We start from the raw sequence: 14,493 nt of genomic DNA, 5'->3' as shown, positions 1-14,493 counted from the left end.
CTTCCTTCCTTTCTTTCTTTCTTTCTTTCTTTCTTTCTTTCTTTCTTTCTTTCTTTCTTTCTTTCTTTCTTTCTTTCTTTCTTTCTTTCTTTCTTTCTTCTTTCTTTCTTTCTTTCTTTCTTCTCTTTTTTCCTTCCTTCCTTCCTTCCTTCCTTCCTTTTTTCTTACCTCCTTCTTGCTCTTTCTTTCTTTCTCTTCTCTTCCTTGCTTTCTCCTTCCTTCCTTCCTTTCTTTCTTTCTTTCTTTCTTTCTTTCTTTCTTTCATTTCCTTCCTTTCTTTCTTGCTTTTTCTTCCTTCCTTCTTGCTTTTTCTTTTTTTTCCTTTCTTCCTTCCTTTTTCCTTTCTTCCTTCTTGCTCTTTCTTTCTTTCTCTTCTCTTCCTTGCTTTCTCTTTTCTTTCTTTCTTTCTTTCTTTTTTCTTTCTTTCTTTCTTTCTTTCTTTCTTTCTTTCTTTCTTTCTTTCTTTCTTCCTTCCCTTCCTTCCTTCCTTTCTTTTTTCCTTCCTTCCTTTCTTGCTTTTTCTTCCTTCCTTCTTGCTTTTTCTTTCTTCTCTTTTTCCTTCCTTTTTTTCTTTCTTCCTTCTTGCTCTTTCTTTCTTTCTCTTCTCTTCCTTGCTTTCTCTTTTCTTTCTTTCTGTCTTTCTTTTTTCTTTCCTCTCTGTCTTTTTTCCTTCCTTCCCTCCTTCCTTCCTCTTTTTTCTTCCTTCCTTCATGCTTTCTTTCTTTCTCTTCTTTCTTTCTCCTCTCTTTCTTTCTGTCTTTTCTTTCCTCTCTTTTCTTTTTCTTTCTTTCTTTCTTTCTTTCTTTCTTTCTTTCTTTCTTTCTTTCCTTCTTTCTTTCTTTCTTTCTTTCTGAACATTCACACCCTTGCAGGGACAAAATAATCTTCTGCAGCTTTTCCATTGGCTGCCACGAGACCTCACGTGGTGCGGTGTGTTCACGTGGGTGTTTCTTCAGAAAGGTTTGGTAGTCTTTCTATGCCAAACCTCTCCGACCACGGGTTCTCCAGAGGATGGCACTTCATCTCCCAGAATTCCCAGTGCTGGGAGATGAAGGGAAAGTGAACTGCAAGTCTCCAAGGAAGCTGGCCCACAGATTCTCCAGTCAACAAAGCAGAGAAAGAAAGAAAGAAACTGGGCTTTGTGGCTAGGGGGAAAGGAAGATTCTCAGCCACGTTGCCTCAACCTTGAAGGCTTGAAGATGCGAGTTGAGATCCAGCCATCTTCAGGCCTCCAAGGCTGAGAATTGAAATGGTATAGGGTTTCCTGCCTGAGCAGGGGGTTGGACTAGATGACCTCCAAGGTCCCTTCCAACAACATCATCATCATCATCATCATCATTATTATTATTATTATTATTATTATTATTATTATTATTATTATTATTATTATTATTATTAATTGAACTAGGCACATCAGCCTAGGATTCCAACTCTTGTCTTCGGGACTAATTGAAGCTCCTGAGGGGGTCTTCAAGGGCTGCCCCACCTTGGGGGACGAGGGTTCCAAGACCCATCTGCAGGGGGCAAAATATGGCAGAGGACCCCACTGCTTGCCAGGACCCCCGAAAACTCGGCTGACCACCGTGAGAAACCAAACCAGGGTTACTTCAGCTTGGTCTTCAGCCAGCTGGCCATTTCGTTTCCTTGTAGCCCCGCAAGCCTCCTTCCCCTTTTCCCCCCTGCCCTGAAAAAAAAATGTCACCGGTGACAACGTGCAGAGTTACAAAAGGCTGCTGTGTTGTGTGCGTGTTTTTCTCAAGTTCGCAAAAGGTCAAGAGAAGGATGTGAATCAGACAAGGAAGCAGACCTGGGGGAGAGGCTCAAGCGCTTAAGACCGCTGAGGCAGCAGTCCATAAATCTCTGGCTGTTTCCCCAAAGGGGGGGAGGGTGTCTTTGAGGGGAGGGGGCAGGGCATGGGTCCACCGCCATCTTTTAAGGCCATTTTTCCCACCCCGGCCCTGACTGGGACGAAGCACGGCTGCAGAATTATCCACCGCATTGCACAACGTTGCATTCCCACGCTTGCAGAATTTGGAGTTGCAGGATTTAGGCCAGGGGTAGGCAACCTTGGCTCTTTTATGACGCGTGGACTTCAACTCCCAGAATTCCTGAGCCAGCCACGCTGAGGGGAAAGGGAGAGGTTTCCAAGCTGAGCCATGCTGGCTGAGGAATTCTGGGAGTTGAAGTCCATGAGTCATAAAAGAGCCAAGGTTGCCTGCAGTCTCCATCTTCTGCCTTCCGTGACCTTCTCTGTCTTTCTTTAACTCTTTGCCCTAACAACATCTCCCAGGTTGGCTGGGAATTGTGGGATCTATAGTCCAAGCTGGTGAGGTGATGAAGAGAGAGAGAGGGAGAGGGAGAGAGGCAAAAAGAGAGCAAGCAAAAGAAAGAGAAGCAGAGAGAGAGAGAGAGAGAGAAAGAAAGAGAGAGAGAGAAAAGGGAAGGTTTCAAATCCTCCTTCTGGGTGGCTGGAGGCAAAATCAGGATGAGAAAATCAGGCTTTTAAATCTGGATGATCCCACAACTCCTTTATTCTCCTCTAATCTTGCAAATCTTGGGTGGGTGGGAATGGGGGAGGGGGAGGGGCTGGGGCTGGAGATTCCATTGGCTTCATTACTCATCAGATAATCCAGTTTGGCTTTGATGTTTCATGCCATGTTTCACGTTGAGCCAAATCAGTTATTTCTTGGTAAGCTAGGAAAAAAAAATGTGGGATAGACAACATCAGCACCAGATGGGTCTGTGGCTGGCTGGCAAACCGTACTCAGCGAGTAGTCCTCAACGGCACTACACCCACACGGAGAGAAGTGAGCAGTGGGGCGCCACGAGGCTCCGTCTTAGGCCCAGTAAACTCTTCAACATCTTCACCCATGAGTTAGAGGAGGGAGTAGAAGGGGGAACTCGTCAAATGAGTAGAAGGAACAGAAGTGGAACTCAGCAAATCAAGATCACGCAAAGTGTTAAAACCCACACTTGGAATATGGCATCCAGTTTTGGTCACCACGATATAAAAAAAGATGTTGAGACTCTGGAAAGAGTGCAGAGGAGAGCAACAAAGAGGATCAGGGGACTGGAGGCCAAAACATATAAGGAACGGTTGCTGGAATTGGGTAGGTCTAGTTTAATGAAGAGAAGGACGAGGGGGGACAGGATAGCAGCGTTCCAGTATCTCAGGGGCTGCCCCAAAGAAGAGGCAGTCAAGCTCTTCTCCAAACTGCCAGAGGGCAGGACAAGAAGCAACGGATGGAAACTGATCAAGGAGAGGAGCAACCTGGAACTAAGAAGGAATTTACTGACAGTGAGAACAATTAACCAGTGGAACAGAAGTTGCCTTCAGAGGTTGTGGGTGCTCCAACACTGGAGGCCTTTAAGAAGAGACCGGACAGCCATTTGCCAGAAATGGTCTAGGGTCCCTTCCAACTCTGCTATTCTACTATTCAGTTATTCTCTCTCCCTCCCTCCCTCCCTTCCTTCCTTCCTTCCTTCCTTCCTTCCTTCCTTCCTTCCTTCCTTCCTCCCTCCCTCCCTCCCTCACTCACTCACTCACTCACTCCCTCCATTCCTTGGTCTGGAATGGTCTCTAGAGTCTCCTGCTTGAGCTGGAGGTTGGACTAGAAGACCTCCAAGGTCCCTTCCAATATTATTCTATTATTCTGTCCTCCCTCCCTCCCTCCTCCCTCCCTCCCTCCCTCTCTCCTTCCTTCCTTCCTTCCTTCCTTCCTTCCTTCCTTCCTTCCTTCCTTCCTTCCTTCCTTCCTTCCTTCCCTCCCTCCCTCCCTCCCTCCCTCCATTCCTTGATCTGGAATGGTCTCTAGAGTCTCCTGCTTGAGCTGGAGGTTGGACTAGAAGACCTCCAAGGTCCCTTCCAATATTATTCTATTATTCTGTCCTCCCTCCCTCCCTCCCTCCCTCCCTCCCTCCTTCCTTCCTTCCTTCCTGACAGCTTTTAAGAAGAGACATCCATTGGTCTGGAATGGTCTAGAGTCTCCTCTTGAGCTGGAGGTTGGACTAGAAGACCTGCAAGGTCCCTTCCAACTCTTTTATTCTGTTATTCTGTTAAAGTTGCCGACAAGGCTAAGTTTAGAGATGACAGCAAAGCTGGGGGGGAGGGGGGGGAGGAAGCTTTGGTGTCACCCCCACATTTGGTGTCTTCTTCCCTGTGCTTACGATAATGCAACTGGTCCAGAAGCTGCTGATCCGGTTCTACCGTGGAATTATGGAGCCTGTTATTTGCACCTCTATAACTCTCTGGTTTGGCACCGCAAGCACCCAGGCCTCGACAGAGACAAGCAGTCCTCAACTTACAACGGTTCATTTAATGGGCTTTCAAAGGTTACAACAGGGCCGGGAAAAGTAACTTATGATGGTGTTTCGCACTTACGACCCTTGCAGCACCCCGTGATCAAAATTCAGGCACTCGGCAACTGACTCGTACGCATGACGGTTGCGGTGCCTCCCTGGGGGTCTCGTGACCCCTGTTTTGCGACCTCCTCTTGAGCAAAGTCGATGGGGGGGACAACTGGATTCGCTTAACAAGCCTGTTCCTAATTTAACGACCGCAGCAACATTGGTCGCAAAATGGGGCAGAACTCACTTAATGAATGTCTCGCTTTGCAAGAGAAGTTTTGGGCTCAATTGTGGTCATAAGTCAAGGACTATCTGTCGTTCAAATTGCACAATTGCAACCGGCCTGCCTTCCACGGAGGACCTGAATAACGCATGAGCCAGGAAGAGAGCTGAGAAAATAGCTGCAGATCCCTCACATCCTGGACATAAACTGTTTCAGCTTCTCTCCTCAAGATGGCGCTAGGGAGCATGGAACCCCAAAACAACTAGAGTTTTTTCGCTCCTGCCATCGCTCTAATTCCCACAGCACTCTCTTATGAGGACATTTACCCATCTACTGTGTTTCCCTGAAAAATAAGACCTTATTATTATTATTTTTTGGCCTCCAAAAGAGGCACCTGGTCTTATTTTCAGGGTAGGCCTTACCTCACCTCTTCCCCACCCAGCTGGTCCACTTCTTCTGGGGCCGAAGTTTTGCAGCTGCATTCGGGCCTGCATTTTGCAGTCAGGCCTTTCCGGAAGGCCTATGCAGCCGAGTACCGAGCTATGGATTGAATCAGTTCTCAGCTGCAAAGATCTTCCGGAAAGGCCTGTGACTGAGAAATGGAGGCCTGGCTGCAGAAGAGGCCTTGGAAGGAGAAGTGGGCCGGCGAGGAGAGGCCTGGCTGCGAGGTGAGTGGGTATGGGGCAGGTGGGGCAGGTCCACCCCCCCACCCCCCCGCCCTAGCTTGATTTTTATACATGTACCTCGCCCCAAAACTAGTGTTTATTTTAAGGGCCTATATTAAGCCCGCCCCTAAAAATCAAACTAGGGCTTATTTTGGGGGTAGGGCTTATGTTAGGCCCATCCCTAAAAATCAAACCAGGGCTTATTTTTTAGGTAGGGCTTATATTAGGTCCACCCCCCCAAAAAAAGCTAGGGCTTATTTGGGGGGTAGGGCTTATGTTAGGCCCATCCCTAAAAATCAAACCAGGGCTTATTTTTTAGGTAGGGCTTATATTAGGTCCACCCCCCCAAAAAAAGCTAGGGCTTATTTGGGGGGTAGGGCTTATATCAGGCCCACCGCTAAAAATCAAAGTAGGGCTTATTGTTGGTGTAGGCCAAGAGTAGGCAACCTCAGCTCTTTTATGCCTCATGGACTTCAACTCCCAAAATTCCTGAGTCAGCGCTGACTCAGGAATTCTGGGAGTTGAAGTCCATGAGTCATAAAAGAGCCGAGGTTGTCTACCCCTGGTGTAGGCCTTACTTTCGGGGAAACACGGTAGGATGGCTACAGCAGCCCCGGCCCCTTGGATTTTTATTTGCAGCCTTCCTAGGGAGCTTCTGACAATCAGGAGGGAAGCCAGATTCGCTTAACAACCGCACGATTCACTTAACAATGGCAGTGATTCACTTAACAACCGTGGCAAAAAAAGTTATAAAATGAGGCATGACTCAGTAACCGCTACCTTGCTTAGCAGTGGAAATGTTGAGCTTAATTGCGGTCGTAAATCAAGGACTACAACTCAATTCCTGAGAGCCTTGGTGGAGCAGTGGGCTGATGCCTCCTTAAGTAACACCAGCTGCCTGCAATTAGTGCAGGTTCGAGTCCCACCAGGCTCAAGGTTGACTCAGCCTTCCATCCTTCCGAGGTAGGTAAAATGAGGACCCAGATTGTTGGGGGCAATTAAGCTGACTTTGTAATAATGCCGCTTGGGGTGTGTGTGAAAGCCCTAATAAGCAGGCATATACATAGAATGAAGGCTACTGCTAAGCTTGTAAGCCGCCCTGAGTCTTCGGAGAAGGGCGGGATATAAATGTAATAAAATAAAATAAAAAATAAATAAATACAACCTTGACTAGCAAAGAGGACATGACTTTAACAAAGTAATAATCATAACAACAACAACAACAACAAACACAGTTGGAAGGGACCTTGGAGGTCATCTAGTCCAAGCCCCTACTCAGGCAGGAAACCCTATACCATGTGATTAAGCGAGGGATCTCCCTCGCTGTCCTGGTCACATTTCTTTTTTCCTTATGGCTAACTTAACAACTGCAGTGATCCGCTTAACAACGGTGGCAACAAAAGCTGTAAAAAGGGAGCAAAACTCACTTAACAAAGGTCTCACTTAGCAAGATAAATTTCGGGCTCCATTGGGGTCATAAGTCGAGGACTGCCTGTGTTCTATTCGTAACTGTTGTAAGTCGAGGACTACCTGTATTTGCCAAATAGAAGCAGAAGCAATTAACCAGTGGAATTCTTTGCCTCCAGAAGTTGTAGTTGCTTCATCACTGGAGATTTTAAAGAAGAGACTGGACAGTCACTTTTCTGAAATGGTATAGGTTCTCCTGCTTGAGCAGGGGCTGGACTAGATGACCTCCAAGGTACCTTCCAGCTTCTATTCTATTCTATTCTATTCTATTCTATTCTATTCTATTCTATTCTATTCTATTCTATTCTATTCTATTCTATTCTATTCTATTCTATTCTATTCTATTCTATTCTATTCCTTTCCGTCCCGTCCCATTCCATTCCATTCCATTCCATTCCATTCCATTCCATTCCATTCCATTCCATTCCATTCTATTCTATTCTGTTCTGTTCTATTCTATTCTCTTTCTATATTTCTATTCCATTCCATTCCATTCTATTGTCGGTGAGGTTCAAACCTGGTTCTTCAGAGAACATCGTTCCCACAGCCACGTTGGGGGCGATGTCACAGAGCATCTGCTGCTTGGTCTCCTGCCCCCCCCGCCGGCTCCTCTCCCTGGCACACCTGCAGGCCTCAATCCATCTGTCAGGAGCACCAGCTGGTGACAGCATCGTCCCGGCCCGGCGGCTGCGAGGGGACAGGGACAAATAAGGCCAGATCTCAAGGTCCAAGGTCATGGATGCATTCTTATATTAATACTCCTTCACGCCTTCTTGCAAGCATCCCAGTGACTTCAGGGGTGATGCTGTGGGGGACTTTCCACTCGACAAGGCTGGATGTCCCTCAGAAAGAGCCCCCAGACCCTCTCCAGCTCAGGGTGCAGATGATCTCAGAATCAGAACATAGCTGGAAGGGACCTTGGAGGTCTTCTAGTCCAGCCCCCTGCTCAGGCAGGAGACCCTAAAGCAGCGGTAGGCAACCTTGGCTCTTTTATGATTTGTGGACTTCAACTCCCAGAATTCCTGAGCCAGCATGGCTCAGCTTGGAAACCTCTCCCTTTCCCCTCAGCGTGGCTGGCTCAGGAATTCTGGGAGTTGAAGTCCACAACTCATAAAACGGCCTAGGCCTAGGCCAGGGGTGGGCAACCTTGGCTCTTTTATGACTCGTGGACTTCAACTCCCAGAATTCCTCAGCCAGCATGGCTCAGCTTGGAAGCCTCTCCCTTTCCCCTCTGCGTGGCTGGCTCAGGAATTCTGGGAGTTGAAGTCCACCACTCATAAAAGAGCCAAGGTTGCCTACCCCTGCTCTATACCATTTCAATCAATCGATCAGAATAGAGCTGGAAGGGACCTTGGGGGTCTTCAAGTCCAGTCCGCTGTTCAAGCAGGAGACCCCAAGCCTGAAAACCTCCAGTGATGGAGTGCCCACAACATCTGGTGGCAAGCTGTTCCACCGGTTAATTGTCCTCACTGTTAGGAAGTTTCTCCTTAATTCCAAGTTGCTTCTCTCCTTGATGAGCTTCCATCCGTTCTCCATGCATTGTTCGGATGGGAACATGGTTGGGATGAGGGACTTATTGGGGTCTTGCAACCTTTGGAAGCACGGCAGGTAGACAAGCCAGCAGGTGTCCCTTAGGCCTTGCTAAACAGGACCAGCTTTTTTTGTTCAATCCTGCAATCGTTTGTACTATCATTTTGGTTGTCCAGTCTCTTCTTGAAAACCTCCAGTGATGGAGCAGCCACAACTTCTGGAGATGTTCCACTGGTTGATTGTCCTCACTGTCGGGATGTTTCTCCTTAATTCCAGGTTGCTTCTCTCCTTGATCTGTTTCCAACCATTGTTTCTCATCTTTCCCTCTGGTGCTTTGGAGAATAAGTTGACCCCCTCTTCTTTGGGGCAGCCCCTCAGATACTGGAAGACTGCTATCAAGTCCCCCCCTCGTCCTTCTTTCCTTTGTTGGCCACCCAACTTCAATAGAATCTAGGTAAATGAGAAGCTGCTAAAAACCTGGGCTGACAATTCCTAAAAACCGCCCCCCCCCCCACACACACACACCAAGCCTAGAAAAAGCATCATCTTTGCTTTGTCTTTGCAATTTGATTTCAACGAAATATTTTGGGTCATCCACTGCAGCGGTGAACGGAACAGGCTATTCCTCTCTGGATATTGCCCACCCCACAAAAAAAAAAGTATGTAGAGTAGGAAAAGAAAGTTTACGTTTAATTAGCTAATTTCAGGGTGCCTTCTCATATGACATGAACAGCAGAGTCCAAACTCCAACAGTAGTTTGGGAATTACCTAAGGCAGAAAGCAGTCAAAATTGGAGTTTTCTTTGACTGAAAAGGGAAGGGAGGCAAAGTGGATAGATTTATTTCAGTTCCCTGGTAACCCACTTCTATTTGGGTTTTGATCGTTTTAGGACAGACTTATTCCGGAGATTGAATTTATTCTATTTAATTAAATAACAATTGATAAGAGATGGCATTAAGAAGCAAACGTGGGCATTCGATCCAGGATGAATTATTTATAACTTTTGGCATGATTTGAGATAGAGAAGATGCCGCGGTAAACTTTCTACGAGTGGCTTGCAAAAACAGTGTGTTTAGCAGAGAGTTTTTTAAACTTTAATTTGATTCTTCTTTTACTGGCACTATTCTTCCTGTAAACTACTTTGTCGCGTATATAATGTACAGAAGACAGGTCAATAATTTGCAAACAGATTTAGGAGTTTAAAGAGGGCCTTTTTCGCAAGGGGTGGGAACTAAGGCTGTAATATCAGTATTCAATTAGAGGGGATGATATGTGTGTATGTGGTGATTTTTGTTCTGATGCACTTTAATGTTTTGATTGTTTTGTGCTTTTTTGTCTCCTTTTGGATCTTTTTTTTGGTATTTTGTATTTTAACCTTGTCTTGAACAATATGTATATGCACACACGCACACACACATATAAACACACACACACACTCATATATAAACACACACACATATACACACTCATATATAAAAACACATTTCTATATACACACATACATAGACACACACGCACACACAAATATAAACACACACACAATCATATATAAACACACACACATATACACACTCATATATAAAAACACATTTATCTATACACACATACATAGACACACACGCGCACGCACGTGTGCACACACACACACACACACACACACAAACACACACACGTCACAATCAGAGTTTTCCCAATTCTCCCTGTTCTTGTCCTTGAACTGTAGAGAATGGAAGAGCAGCATCAAAGCCGATCATAGATCTGGATTTTGGAGTCCAGGAGATCGTGGTTTGTGTCAAGAGGACCCCTGTCAAAACATCGTTTGCTGGCCTTGCCAAAGGCTGAGAGGAAACGAGGAGTTCGTTGCCGGAGCTTATTTTTGGTGTCTGTTACTCCGAACTCTGCAAAGCAGCTGCTCCAGTGATGAGCTGTTGAGGTAAGGACAGTTTTTCCCATTTGGTCATGTCTGAAATATATATGGATGACCTAACCATCTCCGAGTCTCATGTTCGAGTCCTGAGGTCTCCCCCTTCTCCCCTTTGCTTCGATTGGGCAAAGAGGCGGCGATGGTGGCCCACCAGGGTCCAGTAGGGATGGACGATGCCTTGGGGTGACGTCTCGGAAGGATGTCCTGCCTTGAATGACCCCCCCCCCCAGGAAGTCCATCTTGGGTCAACGGCTACTTCATGGAAATGAGGCAGGTGGTAAACATGGAGCTGTGATCCCATCAGAAGGAAGGTGGAACGAAGGTGGCTATTCTTCCCTCCATGACATCAGCTCCAAGGCAGGGATGCAAGGAACTGCTCCAATTCCCATCTTTGGGTATCTGGAAGGCGCCAAGATGCTCTCCAGCGTGCTGCCCTCAAGGCCGATCGGAGGATGTCAGGATGATGTTCTCCAGTTGTGTCCAACTCTTGGCAATTCTGTGGGCCAAATCTTCCTTCCTTCCTTCCTTCCTTCCTTCCTTCCTTCCTTCCTTCCTTCCTTCCTTCCTTCCTTCCCTTCCCTTCCCTTCCCTTCCCTTCCCTTCCCTCCCTTCCCTTCCCTTCCCTCCCTCCCTCCTTCCCTCCCTCCCTCCCTCCCTCCCTCCCTCCCTTCCTTCCTTCCTTCCTTCCTTCCTTCCTTCCTTCCTTCCTTCCTTCCTTCCTTCCTTCCTTCCTTCTAGACATGACCTGTCAGATCTTGATGATCTGAAACTAAAGAGTGTTCATCATGTCTTCTGTCTGCATGAAAATAAATGAAAGTCCAGCCTGGAGAAGAATCTGTGGACTTCCTACCCGTCACCAAGACCCACTCAAACACAACGGGGGTCCTTCCTCCCCGTCTGCTTCCCCTCCCAGAATCACTTGCTTTCCCCAAAGTCGGAGGGTGTGTAAGGTGAGAGCGTCTGCGCCCTCCTTTCTAAGTTCCTTGTCTTCCCAGAACAGAGTCTCTTGCCGTGATTCCCACCAGCGTCATCTCCTTCATATCTCCTCTCCCTTGTAAACAAGAACTATGGAACCTCTCCAGTGTGGGAAAGCAAGCATGTCGGCCTGGCAACCCAACACAGGTCAGCCCACTCTGTCGGGTTCCCTGTAGCTACCTCTGGTTGAGAAAGTTGGATCTTAAAAAAAAAGCAAGACTGGTTTGCGCTGGGCTGCAGGTGGAGGCGCCTGCGCAAAGGGGACTAACAAGCCCTGGAGCGCGTCACAGCAGACCAGTCCCTTCAAACTTGGCCCTTTCATGACTGGTGCACTTCAACTCCCAGAATTCCTCAGCCAGGAACGCGTTTGAAGACCCCTGGTCTGGATCCAAGCCTGCCGTCTCATCAAAATGGCCGGCTGAGGAATTCTGGGAGTTGAAGTCCACCAGTCACCAAAGGGCCACGTTTGAAGACTCCTGGTCTGGATTCAAGCCTGCCGTTTCATCAAAATGGCCGACTGAGGAATTCTGGGAGTTGAAGTCCACCAGTCACCAAAGGGCCAAGTCTGAAGACCCCTGGTCTGGATCCAAGCCTGCCGTTTCATCAAAATGGCCGACTGAGGAATTCTGGGAGTTGAAGTCCACCAGTCACCAAAGGGCCAAGTCTGAAGACCCCTGGTCTGGATCCAAGCCTGCCGTTTCATCAAAATGGCCGGCTGAGGAATTCTGGGAGTGGAAGTCCACCAGTCACCAAAGGGCCAAATTTGAAGACCCCCTGCCCTAAACTAAGTCTCACTCGTTCTGGCCACGTCCTGCCAGGGGAATTTGCTGGAGAAAGCGACTGTGTCGGGGAGAGATGGTGGTGAAAGGAAAGTGGGCTGTTGAAGGAGACAAAGTGGCTGGAGACCCTCCAAGCTGACCCCGGACAGAGCAGAGCAGAACTCAGCAGAGGAGCAGGGCAGCATCGGAAGACGGGGAGAGACCACACGACTGAATGGAGAACAGCGTCACCCTCAAGAACTGACAGAGGGTGGTCTGCTCCAGGTCACATCAAGAAGGGAAGGAAGGAAGGAAGGAAGGAAGGAAGGAAGGAAGGAAGGGAGGGAGGGAGGGAGGGAGGGAGGGAGGGAGGGAGGGAGGGAGGGAGGGAAGAACAATTAATCAATACAACAACTTGCTTCCAGAAGTTGTGGTTGCTCCATCATTGAAGGTTTTTAAGAGGAGACTGGACAACCATTTGTCTGGAGTGGGATAAGGTCTCCTGCTTAAGTAGGGGGTTGGACTAGAAGACCTCCAAGGTCCCTTCCAACTCTGTTATTCTGTTGAACCTTCGTATTCCACCTTCGGATGCCGCCAGCTGCTGACTTTTGAAAAACCAGCCCCCACACCTGGTTTCCCCCCATTTTCTCCCCACTATTGGTTTTCCTGGCAGTGAGAACAATGAACCAGTGGAACAGAAGTTGCCTCCAGATGTTGTGGGTGCTCCAGCCCTGGAGGCTTTTAAGAAGAGACTGGATAGCCATTTGTCTGGAATGGCCTAGGGTAGGGGTCTCCAACCTTGGCCACTTTATGACTTGTGGACTCCAGCTCCCAGAATTCCTCAACCAGCATGGCTGGCTGAGGAATTCTGGGAGCTGAAGTCCACAAGTCATAAAGTATCCAAGGTTGGGGACCTTTGGTCTAGGGTCTCCTGCGTGAGCAATGGGTTGGACTAGAAGACCTCCAAGGTCCCTTCCAACCTCCGATTCTCTGTTCTACCTTCTGCTGCTAAGAGCTGAACTCAACCCCAACCATACTTTATCGTCCTAGACCACTCTGTCGTCGGACAACCTGGCTTCCTTTCACGAAAACCCCTTCGCTAGGCCTGGCCCAGATTTGCCTCCCCAAATCCCCTTATCACCGTCTAGGCTGGGAAACTGGAAAGGCAGCCTAGAAAAAGGGAAGGTGGATTATATCTCCACGCTTGTCAAGAGCGCTCCAAGTTGGCGTCCCTCAAGGCCATCAGGGCTGTGAGGAAGTCTCTCAGAAGCTTCGCAATCTGGAGAGAAGGCCCGGCAGATCTTCCAGCGCAGATCTTCCTTTCACACAGATGCCCTCAAAGAAGACCCACTGGAGAAGCAGATGCAAATACCTTTACACTTTGGTTTCTCTCCGTGCTTTGCTCTCATCCTGGCTCCACCCAACGTGGGTGGGTGGCTCATTCCAAAACAGGGTGAGAAGCTTTCACTTCTCCTGCAAACTTGGAAGGCTCCTCTTTCTCCCCGAAGACAAACTTCATCAAGGACAGCCTTTTCCTCCCACCCACTTCGGGCGCCTGGAGCCAAGGAGGTGATAGGCATCTCCTCTTGGGAAACCGACTGTTACGCTTCCCAGCGGTTGGCAAGTCCCTCGGCCCCGTTTGTTTCCTTCCAACTCACCCCCAGCCTATCGGCGCTCTTTCACCGGGACGCAAATGGGCCGAGATGTTGTAAGGGAAAGTCGAGAAGGTAGGGGAGGGAAAATGGGAGAAAGTTCAACCCGGTTTGGGTTTCTCCTTGAGCCAAACGAAGCCTCCAGAGAAGTTGGGACATCGGTGGGGATGGAGGAGCAGAAGGTTCTGGAAGGGCCGGTTTGGCAAACTGGGCTGGATGGGTTAGTCTGGAAGGCAACAGCCGACCGGCTGAGTTTTGCATGGGGATCAGTTACCCTAAGCGCTGCGTTAGGCGCACACTTTGAAACAAAGCGACAAACACCGACCAAAGCTGGCAAAAGTCTAAGCTGGGTGGCTTTCTTGCAGACGTTTCATGACCCAACTAGGGAACGTTATCAGTGCTAGAAGGGTGAGGGGTTTGTGGAGGGGAGGAGGAGCCGTTTTAACTGGATTTCACATTTTGCTCCACCTCTCAAGTCCTTCCCGAGGACCTGGGATAGTCAGATGTTGTTTGGTGGCCTTAAAAGTCTCAGAATAATAGAATAACAAGGTTGGAAGGGACCTTTGGGATCTTCTAGTCCAGCCCCTGCCAAAGCAAGAGACCGTATACCATTGTGGACATATGGCTGTCCAGTCTCTTCTTAAAAGCCTCCAGTATTGGATCCCCCACAACTTCTGGAGGCAACTTCCATTCCTCTGATTAATTGTCCTCACTGTCAGGAAATTTCTCCTTAGTTCCAGGTTGCTTCTCTCCTTGATGGGTTTCCATCCGTTGCTTCTTGTCCTGCCTTCAGGCGCTTTGGAGAATAGCTTGGCTCCCTCTTCTTTGGGGCAGCCCCTGAGAGATTGGAACATTGGCTATCATGTCCCCCCTCGTCCTTCTCTTTATTAAACTGGTCATACCCAATTCCAGCAACTGTCCATCCTATGTTTTAGCCTCCAGACCCCTAATA

At 48.1% G+C, this 14,493-nt stretch overlaps 1 protein-coding gene across 1 annotated transcript in view; it reads right to left on the bottom strand.

Annotated features, from left to right (window-relative positions):
* Positions 1–295: 295 nt before the first annotated feature.
* Positions 296–14,493, bottom strand: part of LOC308669294 (uncharacterized protein) — a gene marked incomplete at its 5' end in the record, with an annotated part of 121,967 nt that continues 107,769 nt past the window's right edge. Inside the window, one exon of the mRNA XM_081329931.1 lies at positions 296–470. The remainder of the gene's footprint in view (positions 471–14,493) is intronic.

This window comes from Vipera berus (assembly GCF_964194415.1).
Source record: "Vipera berus genome assembly, chromosome: 5".
In the NCBI taxonomy this organism is placed as follows: domain Eukaryota; kingdom Metazoa; phylum Chordata; class Lepidosauria; order Squamata; family Viperidae; genus Vipera; species Vipera berus.
Note: the sequence above shows the minus strand (reverse complement) of the source record. Positions and strands in the feature narration are given on the sequence as shown.